Raw genomic sequence first — 22,768 nt, 5'->3', positions numbered from 1 at the left:
AGACAGTTGTCCATTTCCCTTACATTATCAAATTTTGTGGCATATATGCCTTTAAGGTAGGATCTTATGATTCCATGTATTTCTTCAGTGTCTGTTGTTACGTCGCCATTTTTGTTTCTGATTTTGTTGATTTGGACAGTGTCTCTCTGCCTTTTAGTTAGTTTGGCTAATGGTTTTTCTATCTTGTTGATTTTCTCAAAGAACCAGCTCCTGGTTTTGTTGAGTCTTTGAATTGTACTCTTTGTTTCTAACATTTTGATTTCAGCCCTGACTTTATTTCCAGACATCTTCTCCTCTTGGGTGTTTCTGGTTTTTTCCCTAGAGCTTCCAGATATGTCATTAAGGTGCTTATGTGAAATGTTTCAATTTTCTTTCTAAAGGCACTTAGTGCTATGAATTTTTCTCTTAGCACCATTTTTAATGTATCCCACAAATTTGGGTATGTTGTTCCTTCATTTTCATTGAATTTCAGGAAGTTCTTAATTTCTTTATTTCTTCCCTGACCCAGGTGTCATTAAGTAGATAATTGTCTAGTTTCCATGTGTGTGTAGGACTTTTGTTGTTTCTATTGTTGTTGAAGTCCAGCCTTAGACCATGGTGATCTGATAGGATACAAGGTATTATTTGGATCTTCTTATATCTGTTGAGGCTTGCTTTCTGACCTAATATGTGATCAATTTTGGAGAAGGTTCCATGGGGTACTGAGAAGAAGGTATGTTCTTTTGTGTTTGGGTGAAAAGTTCTATAAATATCTGTTAGATCCATTTGATTCATGGTGTTGGCTAATGATGTTATTTCTCTGCTGAAATTATGTTTCAGTGACCTTTCCTTCAGTGAAAGTGGGTTGTTGAAATCTCCCACTGTTAATGTGTGAAGATTGTTATGTGGTTTAAGCTTTTAAAATAGTTCTTTTACAAATGTGGGTGCCCTTGTATTTGGAGCATATATGTTCAGAAATGTGATGTCCTTTAGGTTGATTTTACCTTTGATGAGTATGAAGTGTCCTTCTTCATCCCTTTTGATTAATTTTGGTTGAAAGTCTATTTTATTAGATATTAAAATGGCTACACTAGCTTGCTTCTTGTGACCATTTGCTTGGTATATTTTTTCCAGCCTTTTACTTTGAGATAATGTCTTTCCTTTTGGGTGAGATGTGTTTCTTGAATGCAGAATAATGTTGGATCTTATTTATGTATTCATTCAGTTAGTCTGTTTCTTTTTTCCTGGAGAGTTGAGACCATTGATGTTGAGAGATATTAATGACAAGTGACTGTTAAGTCTCTTTTTTTAAAAAACATTTATTTATTTATTAATTCATTCATATTACATATCAATTGTTATCCCATCCCTTCTATCCTCCCATTCCTTCCTCCCTCCCTCCCACTTTCACCTTATTCTCCTCCCCTATGACTGTGACTGAGGGGGACCTCCTCCTCCTGTATATGATCATAGAGTATAAAGTCTCTTCTTGGTGGCCTGTTATCCTTCCCTTGAGTGCCATCGGGCCTCCTCATCAAGGGGGGCTGACCCAGTGGGGAACCCAGGGTGTGAAGTAAAGTCTTTAGGAGCCCAAACCAGGGTGGTTGCCTCTCTCAGGGAATAGTTTCCTGACCACCACGGGCAAAGGACTTCAACCTAAAAGTACTCATCCATTGTGCTTTTAATATCTCTTCTTTGTTCTCCAGATATAGTGGTTTTGATTATTATATGGTGAGAGGAATTCCATCTCTCCAGCCCCCAAGTCTCTTAATTTTTGATGTTTGGTGCAGTAGAGTCTGTGTAGTTGTGTTTTTGTGATGGTATAGTTATGTATTTCCTATGTAGTTTTGGTTGTGGCTTGTCCATTTGGGACGAAGTTTTCCATCTAGTCACTTCTGTAATACCGGATTTGTGGATAGGTACTGTTGGAATTTGTTTTTGTCATGGAATATTTTCTTTTCTCTGTCAATGATTATTGATAGTTTCTCTGGGTACAGTAGTCTGCCCTGGCATCTGGGGTCTCTTAGGGTTTGTAGGACCTCTGTCCAGGCCGTTCTGGCCTTTATGGTCTCTGCTGAGAAATCGGGTGTAATTCTGATAGATTTGCCATTGTATTTTACTTCGCATTTTTCCTTTGCTGCTTTTAATGTTTTTCTTTGTTCTGTATATTTTGTGTTTTTATTATTATGTGGAGGGAAGATTTTTCTTTTCTGGTCTATTCTATTTGGTTTTCTGTAGGTCTCTTGTATGTTTATATATGTGCATCTTCTTTAAATTGGGGAAATTTTCTTCTATGATTTTGTTCAAGATATTTTCTGGACCTGGGATTTGGGTGTCTTCTCTTTTCTCATTGCCTATCTTAGATGGTTGCTTCAAGTTCTACAATTTTATCTTCTAGTCCTGAGAGTCATTCCTTCATTTCTTGGATTCTATTAGAGAAGCTCACTTCTATGTTGCTAACTTTCTTCTCTAAAGTCTTTTGTTCCCATTTTTCTTCTGTCTGTACTTTTATCATTGTTTCCATTTTCATCTTCAGATCTTGAACTGTTTTATTTATTTTCTTCATCTGGTTGTTGGTATTTTCCTGAATTTTTTCCTCTATATAGGCTTCTTTTATGTCTTCTGCCTCTTTGGCTGCATCTTCCTGCATTTGATTACAGATTTTATTCATTTCCTCCATTATCATCTTCATTACTAAGGATTTGAGGTCATTTTCCTGTATTTTTATTGTGTTTTAGTTCTCAGGGTTACTTTCTTTGGGATAGCTGGGATCAGAGGATGACAAGTTGTTTGGGTTTTTGTTGTTTGCATTCTTACATGTTCCTTTAGTCATCTTGCTATGTCTGTTGTTGTGTGGTAGCTTCTGGTGTTATTCACTGGTCTTTGAGAATGGGTAGTTGGTGAGTGATCCCTGCGGGGATCAAGGAGTTCTCTGGAACAGGAAGGTTACCTGGTTTCTGCTCCAGGAGATTTTGTTCTACACCTTAGGCTCCTGCCTGCGTCAGCAGAGGTAGGCTTCTTCCTAATTCTGTACATGCTACTGAGGGGATTGAGACTAGTCATGTTGGGGGCTGCTGTTGAATTTTTTGTCCCAATCCCTCAGGGCAGTCCATCCTCTCCCATGTGTGTAGGAGACTGTGGCTTTACCTGCTCAATTATCCAGGCCCAGACCACCCTGGTCCATGGACAGGTTCCTGCCTGGATCAGTCTAGATAGTGGACCAGTCTAGATTGTGCACTCTTGCTGGCTCAGTCCCACCAAGCTGCAGCCGCAACTCAGACTCCCTTCCAGATCCCCAGGGCAGTCCAGCTTCTCCCACAAGGATGGGGAGTCCCTGCCAAGATGTGGGGACTGTGGCTTTATCTGTCTAATTGTCCAGGCCCAGTCCACTGTGGTCCACAGACAAGTTCCTGCCCGGAGCAGTCTAGGGAGTGGACCAGTCTAGATTGCGCACCCTTGGCGGCTCAGCCTCAAGGAGCCACAGCAGCAACTCAGACTCTGCTCTAGACACCCGGGGCAGTCCAGTTTCTCCCACAAGCATGGGAGTCCATGCCGGGGTATGGGGACTATGGCTTCACCTGCCCACTTGTCCAGTCCCTCACCACTGTGGCCCACGACAGGTTCCTATTCATATCACTCTAGATAGTAGACCAGCCGAGATTGCGCACCTTTGGTGGCTCAGTCCCACTGAGAGGTTACCGCAATTCAGACCCCCTGCCAGACCCTCAGGGCAGTCCAGCTTCTCTCACTAGTGTGGGAGTCCCTGCTGGGCCATGGGGACTGTCCTGGTGGGGTTCTATCAGCCCAATTTTGCAGGCTGGGTCCACTGAGGCTGACTGCCTGGCTCTGGCCAGACCTGCCCAGACCTTGCATGCTATTTCTGGGCTGCCTGGGTCCAGTCAGATCGCCCAGACCACATACTCTACTTCTGGCTACATGGGCTTCTCTGTGGCTTGGGGGCTCCCCATTGACTAGGGTGAGGTGGGTGGGGTGTCTGAGGACAGATTCACTTTTTTCCCTCAGACTTTCCCAGGCCAGGCGTTCTGGTGTTCCACCATCACACACACTGTGCCTGGGCTATAGAGCTTGGCTGCAGTCCTCAGTTGGGTTCCATTCCAAAATCTGGAGAGTGACTTCAGGTCCTCTGTGGGCTATTGTTTGGCCCAGGCCAACCCCAACTGTGGCGTGCACCATGGAGGACCCCACTCAATTAGTGTTCTCCAGGTCTTTCAGTCTGTGGTTCCCAATCAGATCCCTGGTCTCCTTGCATTAGATGAGATACAGGCATTGCCATCTTGGAACTCCAAATTTTTCTTAATATAAAAGAAAAATGGAATGAGTGCATGCCTCAGATATCTTGTCTTTACTATTGATATTACCAAATCATCATTCCACAAGTACGCATCAATCTTTTTTGCAGATTGCACATAAACCATTGAAGCCATACAGTAGCATATAGTCTTAGGACAACCCCTCCAGCAGAACAGGAGCCATTCTCCTGTCCATCTGACTATCACCAGTGAGCTGTATTTCTGTGTTTGCTTTAAAACGTCCTTTCTGGACTCAAAGCACCTGTTCATATCAAGCTTAGAGGGATTTTCAAAACTTTTAATGTCTCCCTGTAGACTAACAATAAAGTCCAAAGTTCTCTCTTTGACGTGGGAAATCAGTGAGGCCTGTGATCATTTTTATTTTTTACTTTCACTTGTTGTTGATGATTCTGGAGTTGCATACTGCACCTGACCATCCAATTAACATGGATGCTTCTCAGATCCACTGACTTTCCTTATTTTGTTAGTGTAGTTCTTTTATTTGATTAACTCCTAACCTATTTTCTTTCCCAACTAAAACCATAAATTATCTCCCCTTGAGGGATTTCCTAGTTCCTCTATAACCCCTGTTTGGTGAGTAAAATACACTTAAAATATTTATTTTTATATGTTTAATTCTGTGTGTGTTTGTGTGTGTGTGTGTGTGTGTGTGTGTGTGTGTGTGTGTTTCTGTGTATGTGTGTTTCTGTGACTGTGTGTGGGTATGTAGACATGAGTAAATGTGCCCATGGTGGCTGGAGGGATTATACTATCCTGGAACTGGAGTTACAGCTGGATTTTGAAGCAACTGATATAAGCATTGGGAACTGAATTCAGGCCCTGTGCAAGAACAGGATGTTATTTTAACTCTTTAGCCATCTTTGTTTCCCCCACACACCTTAGTACATTTTAGGCAGACCGTCACTTTTCCATTTAGTTTTCATCACAGTTTGTTATAACTGCTTTAACATTTCTCCCTCTCTTAGGTGCACATGTTCTCTTCCCAATGCACACATTTGCTGGAAGGCTGAAAGAAGACAAAACTAGACTTTGTTCTACAATTTTTATTTTGTTTCTATGCCTTTAATCCCAGCACTCAGGAAGCAGAGGCAGGCACATCTTTGAGTTCAAGGCTAGCCTGGTATACTAAATAAATCCAGAACAGTCAAGGCTATGCAAAGAAACCCTTTCTCAACAACAACAAAAACAACAACAACAACAGAACAAAAGGAAAAGAAAGTGATCTTACACTGTTTTTGAATAAAATTTCACAGCAATTATTTTCAAAATAGACTTTTTTCTGTCTCTTATAGCTGTATGTGATTAGTGAAGCCAAGTATCCTTTCTGAGCTTGTTTACTGACCCTTCAAAAAGAAAAAACATATTTTATTTACAATGATCACTATAAATATCAAATCAAATATTTGATATGTGATATTGCATAATCTTTTAATTCCACTTTGTGAACTAGTCACAGTAGAAGTATATAGCTACAAATGCTCACACAATATACTGAGTCATTGCAGTATCTTTCAGTTAAGTTATTGAGTGAGAATAAGTGGCCACCTTTATCTGAGAGGTTACATAACAGAACAATCAATGACTTCTTAATTGTTTAGAAACAACAGAAAAAATTATATTTTAAAAGTACAATAATTATTTTTAGATAAAATTTTCACCAGATTCTGTAACGAAATACATTAAATGATTTCATAACTAAGGGGATTTTCTGGTGTTTAACAAGTTTGAAATCTCACTACACTAATTTCATTTGCATCTTATTTTCCCTAGGTTTGCTTAATGTTATTGAATCACTATCTGAAATAAATATCTTGTGACATACTTTTTCCTTTGAAGATAAATGTGGGAAAGAATAAGCCTTGTCACAGGTGGGAGCAGTCTTGGTGGGCTTTACCCTTGGGGCACCCCATGAATACCTTGTGACAGACTGACTGGAGCCATCCTGGGTCTGGAATTCAGGAAGCAGACCTGGGAACCCCAACTGGACTATTGTCTTTCTAATTGACCCTCACCAGGAGAAGGAGAGGGTCCTTCCCACATGACTCAGGCAGTTGGGGAGGAAAGAATAAGTTCAGCCTGGGCTGGAGTGCGTGGGAAGCAGCGGACCAGCTGGCCCAGCACATGGGCCAGAGAGACACCTCAGGACCCGTCCCATAGAACGGATACCAGAAGGTTCACTCTTTTGTCCCTTTAACCTTTTTCCTTCTTATATAAGCTAGTTGGGCTGTATAATCAAGTTTAATTATTAAGAAAAAGAGCCAACATCTGGCACACGATGTGGAACCAAAATTGGCCACTTAAGAAGGTTTATACAGAAATTGTAGGAATTGGTAAGTTATCTCAAATAAAACAAAGTGTACAGTGGCTTGAGTGTGTGGGACCAGACGGGCAGATAGGGGGCTAAAACCCTATGTGGCTGACATTCCCATAAATCTATGGGGAAGAGACCTCTTACAACAATGGTGTACTTAGATTACTATTCCTACAAATACCGAGATAAACAGGATTGAAACTATGGGTGAATTGGCACACGCTTCTGGGGAAGAGATTAATGTAAGTGGTCAAGAGTGACCACAAGCTATGCCCATTGTCCAACCTCTGAACTCTTCAGGTTTAGAGTGTCAAAATTTGTAAGAGGGGCCACTGCTGAGATACCAACCGCCTTGCCCCTAAAATGGATTTTGAACAGACCTGTATGGCAGGAGCAGTGGCCCTTAACAAAAGAAAAGTTACAGGTGCTTCACAGTTTAGTGAAAGAGCAGCTGGAGGCTCAACACATCAAAGAATCTTCCAGTCCCTGGAATTCCCCTGCATTTGTGGTAAGAAAGAAATCAGGTGGATGGAGAATGATAACAGATTTGAGGGCCATAAACAAGGTGATTCAACCAATGGGTTCACTTCAACCTGGAATTCCTTTGCCTTCCTTGCTACCTAGGTCTTGGCATATAATTACAATTGATTTAAAAGATTGTTTTTTCACCATACCTCTGCATGAGAAGGACAGGGAAAGGTTTGCCTTCTCAGTACCTACTCTGAACAGTAATTCTTCAGTGAAGAGATATCATTGGAAGGTACTTCCACAAGGAATGTTGAATAGCCCAACTTTATGCCAATATTTTGTGCAACAAACTTTAGAAATAATTCGTAAGCAGTTTCCTCAATCTATCATATACCATTACATGGATGATATTCTGCTAGCTGATTCTGATCCTAGTGTTGTAGAAAAAATGTTTCAAGAAGCACAAAGAATTCTACCATGCTGGGGATTACAGATTGCTGTGGAAAAAATACAAAGAGGAGATTCAATTACCTATTTAGGCTATAAAATAACTGAACAAAAAATTCGACCACAAAAGGTACAGATCCATAGAGATCAATTGCAAACTTTTAATGACTTTCAAAGATTATTGGGAGATATTAACTGGTTAAGGCCTACATTGGGTTAGCTACCTATGAGTTAAGTAACTTGTTCCAAACTTTACAAGGGGATTCGCATTTAAACAGTCCTAGATGTCTGACCGCTGAGGCAGAAAAGGAGTTAATTCTGGTGGAGCAAAAACTCCAAAAGGCATATGTGGATAGAATTGATCCTGAACTTGGTTGAATTCTGGTTATTTTGCCTTCGAAACATTCTCCTACTGGGCTTCTTATGCAAAGGGAAGACAGGATCATAGAAAGGATATTCCTGGCAAATAAACAAAGCAAAAAATTGAAAACATACATAGAGAAAATTTCTGAATTGATTACAAAGGGAAGAATAAGGTTGCACCATTTGTCAGGGATGGACCTGACGGAAATTGTAGTGCCTCTTACTGATTCTAAGATTATGTCTTTATGGGTAATTAATGAAGATTGGCAAAAAGCTTGTAGTAACTATTTGGGAGACAGTAACAATAGATACCCAAAAAGCAAACGTATACAGTTTATAATAAGAACTAATTGGATCCTTCCACGTATTGTAAAGAGGTCACCAATCTCAGGGGCACCCACCTTTTTCACTGATGCAAATAAATCAGGTATGGCTGGTTATAAGTCTGAGAAAATGACCAAGGTGATTAAAAGCCCATTTACATCAGTTCAAAAATCAGAATTATATGCAATCCTTATGGTATTGTTAGATTTTCCTGAATCTCTTAGTATAATTACTGACTCTCAATATGCTGAAAGAGTTGTTTTGCATATAGAAACTGCCGAATTTACTCCTGATAACACAGAATTGACTACCTTATTTATAGAACTGCAAAAGGTCATCAGAAGCAGAAATTATCCCTTGTATATTACTGATATTCAATCCCATAAAGGTTTACCAGGCCCATTGGCACAAGGAAATGAAGACATAGACAAATTATTGATAGGTAATGTATTCAAAGCCTCAAAATTTCATGAAAAACATCATGTCAATGGTAAGGGGTTGAAGAAAAGATTCTCTATCACTTGGCAACAAGCCAGAGAAATAATTAATAAGTGTCCTACATGTTCCTTATATAGTCAACTACTTTACCTGTGGGAATTAACCCTAGAGGTAACAAAAGGAACAAAATTTGGTAGATGGATGTGTTTCATTTTGCAGAATTTGGGAAAATGAGGTATGTGCATCATACCATTGATACATATTCAGGTTTTCAATGGGCAACTGCCTTAAGTTCTGAAAGGGCTGACTGTGTGATTACTCATTTGCTGGAAATAATGGCATTTATGGGAATACCTGCACAAATTAAGACTGACAATGCTCCTGCATATGTGTCCCTTAAGATGAAAAACTTCTTTATGTATTATAATATAAAACATGTTACTGGTATTCCTCACAACCCCACAGGACAAGCAGTTGTGGAAAGAGCTAATCGTACCTTAAAAGAAATGCTTATTAAACAAAAGGGAAGGGTAAAGACACACAGGGACCGATTAAATAATGCTTTGTTGACTCTAAATTTTCTTAATGTGAATGATGAAGGGACGTCAGCTGCGGAGAGACATTGGGTGATAGAAAAAACTGAGGAGTTGGGACAACCAATATTCTACAAGGACTTGTCAAGTATGAAATGGAAACCTGTGGTAGTTTTGAGATGGGGTCGTGGGTATGCGTATGTTTCCACAGGGAATGAAAAATTATGGCTACCAACTAAACTTATAAAGATTAGATCTGACCATATAGCAAGTGAATCTTAAGAGCTACCTGGTTCTTAACAATTTGACATTGTTTCTTACAGCTTGGAGAACTAATGCCCTCTTCTGTCCTGTTGGTGTATATGCAGGTAAAGCCCTGTATTTGCAAAAAGCAGGACAATGCTGAAGACAAAGCAGGCAGCATGGGTGATTTAACCCCAAGAGCATGCCTCTGGCACCTTGATTAAGGTGCCTCAACTGATGTTTCCTTGAAAAATTATACATGTACTAACATCCATACTAATGATTTCAAAAGTCTGCTTACTTTCAGAGCAAAAAACAGGACAATAATGAAGACTGAACTTTTGCCTATGGCACTACTGCTTCTTCCAGAAATTGCATGCATATTAACAATAAATCGGCTAGCCAAAAGGATCGATCCTAAAAGGACTGACCAAAGACAGGTAGATTTTGCAGTGCTTGGCCAATATATTATTTTTCTAGGGTACCCGAAAAAGATTTTTCTCCTAAACAGCATAAAGTAATTTTGAGAACACGATGCCCCCGTTCCCAGTAGGTGGGACGGGTGTTTTTGGTGGGTTACCAATGCTCATCTTTGCCTAACAGGGTTAGTTACAATTAATAAAAGTTCATTTGGGGGTTTCTTTCTTCTATCTTTCTTTCTCTCTTACTTTCTATCCTTTTTAATATTAAGGGAAAGGGGGGAAGGAAGGGAGGATACATGTTTGTAAAATAAAAGGTAGATTATTGAATCTACTAACTTCAAAAATATTACATTGGTATTGTAGATTGATGAAAATTTAAGACTTTTGATTGATGGAAATTTAAGACTTCAACTTTTGCTTCATTGATAAAAATTTAAATTGTATATTGTCATTCATTTTTGCCTTATGTATTTTATGTTATATGTTGACAAAATATATATTGTATGTAGAAACTTAAATTCATTTTATTCAATGTTTATTTGATGTATTATTCATGTACCACTAATGTCTTAGGAAAAACTGTTCAGGAAGATCGTGGATAAAAGTTGGTATGTAGTTACGTAGAAATCCTACTAGATACTAACTTACTTTGTCATAGAGCAGGTTTGTTTAATTTCTTGTATATGTCTTCAAAGGAATAGATTGATAACTGTAAGAATAGATAGAGTTGGTCTTCAAATTCTTCAGAGATCCACAGAATATGGCATTTAAGGATGAGGGCTTTCCTGACAGAGAGAGACATCCGCTCCTGGCCACTTCTCCATTTGCATCATTGAAGATGGGGGCTTCAAGAGACGCAGGTGACAGAATGGTCACTGGATGGAGAAACTGCTCTTATCTCTACTGCTGATGACAGGCTGACTGGTTGCAATGATCAACAGTGATGCTGGAAAGTTGACTGTCCAGCTTTGAAGAGACTAGATGGACTAGACCGTCGGAATTCCTGCTTCAAAAAGCAGTTTGTTGGATGTTTTGCACCAATAAGGCTGAAGACTGATTGCCCCAATGAAGGAGAGAATCCAGTGACTATCCAGGCGGTCTGCTCTCTCTGTCCTATGCAACTTGGAAGTTGCCTGCCAGCACGTCCTTTATTAGATAGCTTTTCCTTCTTGGGTCTCTGATGGAATTGAAGACTAGATAGCCACGGTGTTACTAGAAGCTTTAGTTTAAGAATTAAAAACACATTTATAGATGGATAATTGCAATTTCTCATGAAAGAAAAGGACTCTCTTTGGTAGGATAGTGGAATACTTTCTCTCAGGTTAACAAGTATAAAAGGACTTGGTTATGTACTTGATACCTGATGATTATGTATATATGTATATGTGTGTATATAGTTTTTAATTTTTTTTAAACAAGAAGGAGGATGTGTGGGAAAGAATAAGCCTTATCACAGGTCTTGGCAGTCTTGGCGGGCTTTACCCTTGGGGCACCTCATGAATACCTTGTGACAGACTGACTGGAGCCATCCTGGGTCTGGAATTCAGAAAGCAGACCTGGGAGCCCCACCAGGACTATTGTCTTTCTAATTGACCCTCACCAGGAGAAGGAGAGGGTCCTTCCCACATGACTCAGGCAGTTGGGGAGGAAAGAACAACAAGTTCAGCCTGGGCTGGAGCGTTTGGGGAGCAGCAGACCAGCTGGCCCAGCACGCGGGCCAGAGAGACACCTAAGGACCCATCCCATGGAACGGATACCGGAAGGTTCATTCTTTTGTCCCTTTAACTTTTTCCTTCTTGTATAAGCTAGTTGGGTTGTATAATAAAGTTTAATTATTAAGAAAAAGAGCCAACAGATAAATGTTTAATAATTTTACTGAGACTCAATGGTGGATATGTGGGAAGGTCCAAGAGAAGGAAAGACTACAATAGGATGTGAGGAGATGAAGCCCTCCTTACACCAATGCCCTGTAAATCCACAATGCCCTCATATCAAAGAGGCATTGGCAGAAACTTTATAGGAGGAAAAGCCCCCAGTCAAAACATTGATGTTCTGCTGGAACCCACTCATGCATACATTTGTGTATTACATCTAAGAAGAAAAGAATTGCTGACTTACAAACACACTTTGAAAGACAAGCTGGGCATGTAGCTAAGCTGGCAAAGTGCTTAGTGAACAAGCATAAACCCCTCCATTCAATTCATAGTGTCCTAAAAAGTCTCAGCACTTGGGAGACGCAGGTGGGAAGATTAGAAGTTCAAAGCTATCCTTGGTTACATGGTGAATTTGCAGTTTGTCAAAGTGTTGAGAGAGAGAGAGAGAGAGAAACTTTACTTGCTTATAATCTATATTCATAACCTACATTGAACTATCTTTTGTGTGGGTCATCTTGACTTAAGCAAACAATGAAAACTTGACCTGTATTGTCCTGTATTAGCTTTGTGTCTGATTAAAACTGCCTACATTACTTCTGGGGAGCTCACCTATGTCTACAAAATGAACTATTATTAGTTTGGTTATTTGGAGTTGTTTTTTCTGTTTTGGTTTGGTTTTATTAGTAAGGTATTTGATGCACCAAGGTGTTTTCAAGTCCACAGAATGAACATTTTAGCTTTTTGTTTAACCAGGATAATTTCCAGTTTATGTGTGAGGGGAAAAAACCATCTTGAAAGGGTTGGTTTAGTTTTTACAAGAATCCAACAAGATGATGAAGGCCTATGGCTTGCACTATATTGATCGGCTGTCCTTGCAGATTCTAAGGTCATTCTAACATTGATCTTTGTTTCCCTATACGACACTATGCACTCACGAAATTGGGATTAGCAAAAGATGCTACAATAGCTGCCTCCTGAAATCAAAGTAAACTACTCGTCTGTGGAATAATCAGTATAATCTCTCAGAGCATTTAAAATATGCACTTACAACACCAACAGCTTTAAATGAAATCTAAAACACTTAGATGCTTGTCCTATCTTTACCAAGTTGGACATTAGTTTTTCCTCCATGAGTTGTATTCTTTTCTATTTGGAAAAAGTCATTGATTTTTTTTCTTCTCACTATGGTTTTAATATAGTACAAGCCAACATAGTTTTATGGTGTGTCTCAGCTCAAATGCTGTCAAATAGGTCAGCTGCCCATGGGGATGTTGACTTTATGGCAGACTGTGGTATATAAGTGAGTCAAGTCACAGCAAACAGTAAATAGTGTGAGTTTACCTGAAACATGAATCAAGTGCCTCTTCTCAGTTCCACCCTCCTCTATTAAAATACAGAAGAGAGTTAAATATATGTGGTCTGTATGTAGACTTGGATGATTTAGGGTGTTCTGCTTGGGTCAAAGCTTGCCTATGTTGTTCCTAAGTGCCCACCAGCACTTAATCAGAGAAAGGGAACCTTAAAGATCCTGTCTTCTTGGCATATGGACCAGTCAAGTTGATAAGAGTATGATGTGTGGATACGTTTTTGGTTTTTTGTTTTGCTTTTTTGTTTGCTTGCTTGTTTTTGGTGATGAAGAATTACAGTGAGATGTAGGTTGAACAGCTTCTCAACCCAGAATTTCAATCTATCAAATAGATAGAGTATTGGACAACACTTAAAAAGTTGAATACTGAAAACACACACTTGAAAGGTATTTTAAAATTGAAGACCAGCATGTATGCAAATAAAGTCATATAAAATTGCTTTTGAAAATATTTTAATGAAAAGAGAAAAATGCTGAGTTTATTATATATATATTTTAATGTTTTATTAATTCATTCATATTATATCTAAATTGTTATCCTTGTATCCTCCCATTCCTCCCTCCCTCCCACTTTCCCCATACTCCTCTCCCCTATGACTGTGACTGAGGGGGACCTCCTTCCCTGTATATGCTCATTGGGTATCAAGTCTCTTCTTGGTAGCCTGCTATCCTTCCTCTGAGTGCCACCAGTCCTTCCCATCAAGGGATGTGGTCAAGTATGGGGCACCAGAGTTCATGTGAAAGTCAGTCTCCACTCTCTACTTGACTGTGGAGAATGTCCTGATCTGAGTAGGGGTTAGAAGTTTACTGCATGTATTGTCCTTGGCTGGTGGCATAGTTTGAGCAGGACCCCTGGGCCCAGATCCGTCCATCATCATTTTCTGCTTATTGGTTTCTAGGGCCCTCTGGATCCTTCTATTTCCCCATTTTCCCATGCTTCTCTCACCTAGAGTTTGAATAGGATGTCCTCACCTCTGTTTCACTTTCATGATAAGTGAAGACTTTCATGGGACATGCCCCTTGGAAAATGCTGAGTTTATATAGAAGAGTTTTATATATGGTTTTTAAGAGTTTATTTACCATCACTGACATTTTTAATAGATATATCAGGTGGCAATGCTGATGGAAAGATTTTGTGGTGAAAATATCATTATTTACAGTATAGTTTCCTGTGCCCTGAGATAACAGGACTGTGAACAGAACTAGGTTCCCTAATGTATTAGCCCTCAGAATTATAGTAGATGCATGCTGAATTAAGTCTTCTTCTGAAGAAACATGAGTTTTTATTTCAAGAGGTAGAAAGATGGGAAATGGAAATCTGTAGTTAGAGTGAGGAAAATCTGTGATACTAAGCTCCACACTTACACTGTTGTTAATGTTTTCCTGGTAAGATCACATATCCATAAAAGTAAGCTTTATACATGTGTCTGTAAATTGAATCATTTTCTGGAAAGTTTCCTTGTTTGCTGTTTCAACTATTTACTTGCTATGGGCTAGATTTTTCTGGGTTGGATGCATATCTTTAATATTTTGCTGTCAGAGATAGTGCTATATAAACTTACACTAAGGAAAACATCTCATTTCTGTAATATGTTATAGGACACTTCCTTTTAGTGCTTTCCACTTTTTTCTTTATAAAAGCTAAAAATACAGACAGAATATAAATTTGAATTCTTTGAAAATTCATTTATATTTTGTGATTTTCAAACCCTGGGTTACTTGTAATTGCTTCTTGTGAATATAGATGGCTAGTTGCAGCTGATTTGCAAAGAAGCTGATCAGGATGAACTAAAAGAATTCACATTGAAATTTTCTTAAAATATACTGAATATAAACAGCTTTCCAAATATAAAACATGAATATTTCTTCTTATTTTAAGAACTGCCCCACAAGGGATAGCAACCAAACATATCAAGTTGCACTAAGACTAGGCACCTTCCTTAGTATTAAGACTGCACAAAGCACCCCAATAGAAGGAAACAGGTATGAAAAAAGTCAGGGACATGTGTAAGGAGAATAAGCTACACAACTGTAACATATGTGCAGAGCCCTGCTCTGTTCTGAATAGAAACGAAGAAAGAGTCAGTGGAGTGCAATAGAGGAGGTGAAAGAGACTGGGAAAAGTGGAGGTAGGGGAAAGTATGGTTGGTATGAGTAATGATGGTAGTGGTAGTGGTGGTGTGGTGGTGATAAATAGAAAAAGGTAGAGGAAATAATATTTAAATATTTCTTTTAATGTATTTCTATGCTTCTAGCTCTATTAAAAGTGTCTTGAATGGCTCAACTCACCTTGTCTTTACAATCACTCCAAGGGGCACAAAGTATTAGCTCCCATTTCCAGATAAGAAAACCTAGACACAGAAAATTTAAACAATTTTTCAAAAGCCCAGACTGATAAACTGCATTCTGACCCGCATAGGTCTAGCTGAGCCATGGCTCTCAGTTATTACATTTTATAAAAACCAAGTCTGCATGTACTCCATGTGTCCATTAGCTTTGGAGGTAGATCTCGACAGTTCCTCTAGTAACAAGTAAGTTATAAACAAGGCAAGGGGGTGTCTGATCATTAGGAAAAATGACTAGAAATTCCAATAAAGGAGAAAATTTCAGGCTGAAAAGTTAAGACTCTGCCCGGCATGGTGACTATATTGCCAGGAGTCAGAGACAAAATACCATTCAGTATTCGCAAATGTCTAAGACTTGAATGCATGACAGCAAGTCAATATGCCAGACCATATTGGCTGTTCTAGTTTCCTAGCTCTTACTTTAAATGAATAAATAATCTGTGGCAATTCATTTGATACTGCTGTAAGACACTAAATAACTTGTTTCCTTAAACTGGTCTTGCTACATGTTGACCAGGACATAACTATCACACACACACACACACACACACACACACACACACACACACACGCACGCACGCACGCACGCACACAGACACAGGAAATAATTTATTTGATCTAATTAACAAATATAGCAAACTACAGTATGCTTATTTTTGTACTGTTGGGGATTCAACTTTCCACCTTGTACAAGCCAGAAAAGTATTTCACTGCTAAGCCTCATCCCAAGCCTAATCATACCTATGTTTTATACTAGCACTCTCTACTCAAATTTATATTTTATTAAATTTATTTATATACTTATTTATTCATGTGTGTGTGTACATGTGTATCCATGTGTACACAAGTACACATATGCATGCTAGCAAACAACTTGTGAGATTTGATTCTCCCATGTGGATCATGGGAAACAAACTTAAGTAGTTACATTTGTCTATAAAGACTTTTACCTACTAAGCAAACCTCTATGGTCCTCTATTTACTTAAACTTAAAGAACAGACACAAATAGTAAGAAGTATCCCCAAAATATTGTCAACCCTAAAAGCATAAACAAAAAATGAAATTAAAAGGGGATCATGGAAAAAATACAGAGCCTACTTAGACCCACTCACTCATGATTCATTAAAACTATTGCCCAAAAAGTGAATTTCTTATTACTGTCAAGGCTTGTAAAGAATGATAGCCCAAATACAGCATGCAGTACTACACTTATAGTCACTTATTTCTTCCTCACATATTTATTGAATGCCTAATATATATCAAGTATTACATAAGGCATTTGGATTCATAAAGTCATAGACCTAATGAAAATCTCAGCGTATGGAAAAGAGAGGGGCCTTGAATATATAATTACTAATGTTGTATTATAATTGAGTGTTAAGAAAATAAGAGATTCTACAAAGCAGCAACAACTAAAGGAAAGACAACAAAATTATGGGCATCAACATTTCAGCACATTTCCAATTTGTTTGTTTGGTAAGCTGTGCTTATTATAGAAAAGAAGACTCCTAGAGGATTTAAAATGTCAACATAAACATTAAACATTAATAACTTTACCATGACTCTAGACATACAAAAAGAGTAAATGAATTAATACATTTGCTGCTTTTATTTTTATTTTGTTACTTCCACTGAAACAGCATAGGATATGCTGCTATCCAAAAATATCCACTGAAGAATAAAATAAATGACTAAGTTTTAAAAGAGAGAAATGAAAGAGGAACCAAAATTGAAAGTGATAAAAATTGGAAACCCTCAAAGTCAGAAAGCTCACTGGTGTCTTTATCACTGCCCATGCCTTACACACATTCATTATTTCTTCCATCTTCATGAATTACCAGCAGAGGATTCTGTGAAATAGTGAAACCCTGAAAACCCAGAGCTTGTCATCTCCTGTGCTTTTCAACACTTGATAAGTGTGGCCTGCTTCACCCGACAATGGTGCTTCTCTCAGACATCCACTTAAATGCTACTTTTTTGCCTTTGAAAGTGACCTTCTATTACTCTATTATCCATTGGTTAGAGAGTCTTAAAGGAGAAAACAATATTTAAAATATTAACCTCAGGAGGAGAAAATTAATTGAATTGGAAACATACAATATTTACCATACCCCTCTCCTAATCACAAATATCCACAGTTTCTTACATATCAAATAGGTCCAGGGAGTCAGTGTAGCATGGTGTGATGGTTACCATGGATATTTGCTTAAAACTGAATATACAGAGTGATTCCAATGACATTTGCTGTCAAGGCAAGAGAAAATTATGTATTTCTGCAGCTTAAGAGTCTTTATTCCTTTCTGATGTCTTTTTCTCTTTCTGTTTACTAGCTGCAAATATAGAAAATTACAGACTATAATCAGCCAGAACCTACCCTTTGGCAAATAAACAAATGTCTCATATTTTTCATGTTTACTTCAAAGTTTTTATGAATACAGTTGAAAAATATTAATATATAAGTGGTATTTTCTGGGGAGAGTTATTCCATGATCTCCAGACTCTCAGCCCTCATCTATTTACCAGCTCCAAATGTTGAGATCTGGCATACCTCATTCATTTCCCTATTTCTGTACTTTTTTTTCCTATCCTTCTTTCTTTCTTATTTTTTTTTATTATCCACGTGATTTTATTCTTGATCACAATGGGCTAAGCCACTAAACTCATGATCAAAAATTTTTTCCTTAAAAGAAAGCCATGTACAAATGATATCTACTGATGGAATCAGTAAGTGAAAAATTATATTGCAGTACAACACACCACATAATAAAGTAAGACGGGGAAATTAGATAGCAGTGAAAAAGGGGTCTTTCTTTATTCCTCTAAACAGATTGTCGGCAATAATTAACTTTCCAAACTATGACACCATCTGATGATGGGCCCCCATCACCCTCTAAGAATTGGTCAATAGCCTATGGGTATCCACAGAAGGCACTTGCTTAGGATCCCCTGCCCCTGGCTCAGACAGCTGAAAAGTCTTAGATTCTGTGGTGAGGATGAGGGTGAAAGGTTCAGGAATGAGGACCATTGGCTCCAGAGAGAGGACCATGGCAGGGATGGAAGCACATTGGGTTTGCAGTCTGACCACGTGGAAGGCTTTCCTGGCCAGCATGGAGCACAATTCTGCTGCATTTTTGACTGGCATGGCCGTTGGGACACATCTGAATGGTCCCCACCAACTGCCTAATCCGATCTTCAGGCACTAAAGAGAAAAACTAATGACAGTTTCAGTATCATGGACTTCGTTGTTGTCTTAATCCTCAACTGCCAAGTGCTCCTGAGAGGCTGCAGTGGGTAAAAGAGGTTCAGGCAGCCCTGGCTGCCCTGCTGGCTTGGTGGATCCAAGGGTTGAGTTCCCACTTCAATTGCTACATAGTAACCTCATGTTTCAAAGAAAAAGAAACCAATATCAAAATTCATCTTTCACCAAAATGGAGTTTTGCTGCAAAAGAAACATTGTAGCATTGCTAAGTTCAACATTACAATTTTTCTGGTTTTTTTTTTTTCCTTCCCTTATTTCAGGATATATTTTTGCAGGTTTTTAAAATTCAGAAACATTCTGATTCTTCTTGAAGTATAAGAAATAGACAGCTCCCTTAAAAAGAAAAAAAAAAAAAACAAGCAAATATGTAAATAAATAGAGAACTGGGCCCTCAGAAACTGCTAGAAAATGGAGCCTGGCAGACATGCCCCAAAGTGTTTGGGAGAAACATCCACAAGTCAAAAGGTGGTGAATATGCACCAATTAGCAACCAAAACAAAGCAAAAACAGAGACAAAAACCAACCCCAGTATACCACCTACAACTCATAGGGAGTGAGAACTTCAGTGCAGTAAGAAAGTATAGGGCAAGCTTTAAGGTCTGAAGGGTCCCGCATCCCATAGAGGAGTTAAGAACAAACCAGGCCTCAGAACTCAACAGTTGTGCAGTTCATCCAAGGGATGTCTCCAATGAGTGACAGAAAGGTGTCTCTGCAATCGAGAACAGGGGAAGGGGTAGCCTTGGTGGCGCTTTTTTGGGGATGTGTGCAAATCTTCCTGGTTCTTCCATGTCTTGTTTCTAGGAGGGAGAAGTGGGAGGGAGGATAGGGATAAAGGGCAGCAGGTTTCCATGGATTTGATCAAGCAATGTCTCTTGGGAGAGTTGAGCACCAACTACCAATGCTGTTGGCTCGCAACCTCGGCAGCCCTGTACTAAGGAAGCTCACAGTCATTTCGTTTTTGTGGGGCCTGGAGAAACCAGTGCCAATCATGGCTATAGTAGAGGCAGCGAGGGTGAAAGATGCCAGAAGAATCAAAAGGCTTTGCATGTCAATATGGGTTACTGTGGCTTGCACACCACTAGCCTCCATGCCTCTAGGAGATGAGACATTGTCCTGAACAATTGAGGCCAGCCCTTGGGGAAATGGGACCGACACTTGTAGTCTCAGGTGCCCTAAAATTTGAGTCTCAGTGTGTACCCCAGCACTACTCACCTGAACCGGGAGCCACTGAAAGGTGTCGGATCTTCTGTCCACTCTAGCCTGAAATCGGTGGGAAGCAGTCTTGGGGCAGGGAGGAGAGAGGCAGTAAAGGGGCAGCAGCCAACCGAAACAAGTGGGCACTTTGGCAGGAAAGATGCAAAAGCCAGGAGATATGCCAGAGGTCACCTCTAGGGTACAAGGCACAAAAAAAAAGAAAGCAGAAGAGTCAAAAGCCGCTTTGGAAAACAAATTCCTGATTGGCACCATCCTCAATTAGCTTTTATCATTAATTAGAGAGGAGAGGGCCCGAAGGGATATAGCAGCAACACAAATGTAATATTAGCTTCTCAGACAGTGTGTAGACACTCCTGAGCTGGCGACCCACCTCCCCAAGGATAGTCACTTGAAGGTTCGAGGGTTTCGCTTCACAGCAGAGTTCGTCAGTATCTGAGAAATTCTGCCGTTCTAGATTTTTCTTGAATTTGCACTTACTAAAACTTGAAACATTCATTCTGTTCTCACCCAAGAGGAATCGCTTGAGCAACGGTCTAGAATTAAGCCTGCTGATGTACCTGCCATGAAACATAGACAGTTCCACTGGGAGCCTACATCTCTTCAGAGTTCTGTTGCAATGCTTCTAGCTTCATCTTAGAGGGTGGCACTCCTTCCAATCCTGAGAAACTGTCAGTGTCTGTGCTATGAAACCTGACTCTACAGATGGCTGCTCTTCTGCTTTTTCTCAGCTGTTCATTGAGTAATCCATCAACTACTGTGAATTTTGCTCATTAGAAGCATCTTCAGCTGCAGGGTGTTCTTTTCCACTGGCCTGTGCCTCCTCAGCTTTGGCTTCAGCACCATCATTGGTCATAGGTGAATTGGGCTCTATGGCGGGGCTGGAGATGCTTCTGTTCTCCCTTTTGATGGGGGAGGTATCTGCTATGGAGCTCTGGTTGCTGTTATCATCAACCCTGGTGATGAGCTGTTCTCCAGAGTGGCCACCTCTGAGCCACACTTCTCGTCCTTGCCTTTCTTCCTAGTCTTATTTTTGTCAACAACTTTTGGCTCCGTCAAAGGGACCCACTTGTAGATTTGTAGGAATGTGTGGCCAACAGTCATCCATTTCTTCTCCCATTTGCATGCTTCCGTGATAGCTGCCATGATCCTCTTAATATCACCTTTGCACTGCTTCTGGTCTCTGCTCGAACATACCTGCCAGACATGGTTCTGGCAGGAAGGTAGAAAGAAAGGAAAGAGACAGAGAGGCTGGCAGAGTGCCCCCACCAGGTCCTGCTCACCACACTCATCCACTTTCTCACTCGCATACAGATTCCCTGTTTCTGTACTTTTACTGCCTCCTCATGGCTACCCACAAACAAAAACCTTAAAAGTTGTATAGTTGTCCTGTTATTGAAACTGTCACTGTTTTACTTAATATTTTGTGTTTTGAGATTTAGTCTCCATGATTCCTGTGAATTGCCATGAATACAAACACCAGCACTATTGTACACCATGTTTTTCAGGTCATTGTTTAATTTTCCAGCCCCAAGATAAAGAAATAACATCTTTTTCAAAAGTGCATATATCACAAGCAAGGAACTCAATGACAAACACCAATGGTCATACAACTAATTTTTTAAGCTATAGGACTAGGTAAATATCACAAAAGTAAAAAAAGAATCAAACCAACAAATACATGGGGAAATGCTCACTTTCACTACGAGAAAAAAAAAATGTGAACTAAAGCAATACTGCACATCACTCACTCTGCTTAGAATAGTTATTATGAAAACTATAAGCAATAAATGATGATGAGAATGCAGCAAAAAGAAAGCCCACATGCTGTTGGTGGAAAAGTAAGTTGATACATCCATTGTAAAATTTTAGGGAGATTCCTCAAAAAAAAAAAAAAAAAAAAAAAAAAAATATATATATATATATATATATATATATATATATATAGAGAGAGAGAGAGAGAGAGAGAGAGAGAGAGAGAAAGAGAGAGAGAGAGAGAGAGAGAGAGAGAGAGAGAGAGAGAGAGATTAAATAAAGTAAAAGGTTTATAGGATTGGAAACATTACTATTAGGCTTATAACCAAGGATATAAATTTTTCATGCCAGGGAGAAATTTGCACCCAAAGTATATTACAGTGATTTGCACAATAGACAAAATATGGAGCCAATGTAGATGAAGAGAAGATGTGGTAGCAGGATGGAGGTAGATTTTGTCTGTGTGTGTGTTTTTTTTAATTCTGTGCTGGCCAGTGCCTCCAGATGTCTTCATTACATTTGTCAGTTGTCACAGAAAGGATTTAAGCAGTGACATGATTGGAACTAAAATTGCTTTTAGAAAATCTCTGCCCCAGAGGAAATAGATAAAAGGACCAGGAACAAAATACACTACAGTTTTAAAGATGTCAACATTCCAAACTTACAAAGAGTTATTTCTGGCTTACATAAAACATCTGTAAACCTCAAACCAAGGTCAGTGAAAATTGTCCTCAGAGATCAGCAAAGAAATTGTATTAAAAATACAAAGATGAAAAGCAATTTCAACCCTTACAGAATAGAGAAAAAAAGCTAAGTAAGGAGTATTGAAGTGAGTCTTTTAGCCCTGATGCATCTTACTTTCTGTTCATTATGCATTTTATTTATATCTTGCTATTTTCTGTGATATGTGCTTATAAATATGTTGTGCATGTGTAGGCATGTGGCTTCCTAGTATGTGTGTGGAGGAGGTCAGAGTCAATTTTCTTCTAATTGACATAGGTTTCAGAGTTTGCACTCAGTAAGTTTGTTCAGAGAGGGCGTTTTGGGGGATCCAAGATGGTGGCGAGCAGCGTGGACCATGTTTAGAAGCTCCAATA

General features: G+C 39.2%; 1 pseudogene; it reads right to left on the bottom strand.

Annotated features, from left to right (window-relative positions):
• Positions 1 to 20,509: 20,509 nt before the first annotated feature.
• Positions 20,510 to 21,124, bottom strand: LOC127198879 (B-cell CLL/lymphoma 7 protein family member A-like; annotated as a pseudogene).
• Positions 21,125 to 22,768: the final 1,644 nt, after the last annotated feature.

Source organism: Acomys russatus, chromosome 15 (assembly GCF_903995435.1).
Source record: "Acomys russatus chromosome 15, mAcoRus1.1, whole genome shotgun sequence".
NCBI classification, from domain to species: domain Eukaryota; kingdom Metazoa; phylum Chordata; class Mammalia; order Rodentia; family Muridae; genus Acomys; species Acomys russatus.
This window is presented reverse-complemented; position numbering and strand designations above follow the sequence as displayed.